Genomic DNA, 250 nt, shown 5'->3' on the forward strand with positions numbered 1-250 from the left:
CTTTAGTTATTTTTTTATTATATACTTTAGCCGACGAATATATTAAACGTTTCGTCGGCTAAATTCTGGGAAAAAAGCCGACGATCTCTTTTTCGTCGGCTAAATTCTGGGACTAAAGCCGACGACGTATTCTAGTCTCGTCGGCTAAAGTCATCGCCGACGACCTTTTCCCGACGAAATCTTAGCCGACGAATTAAGCTAACAGGCCGACGAAACTTTTTAGTCAGCTAAAATGCTTGTCCTGGTAGTG

This window comes from Fragaria vesca, linkage group LG2 (genome assembly GCF_000184155.1).
Source record: "Fragaria vesca subsp. vesca linkage group LG2, FraVesHawaii_1.0, whole genome shotgun sequence".
Lineage (NCBI taxonomy): Eukaryota > Viridiplantae > Streptophyta > Magnoliopsida > Rosales > Rosaceae > Fragaria > Fragaria vesca.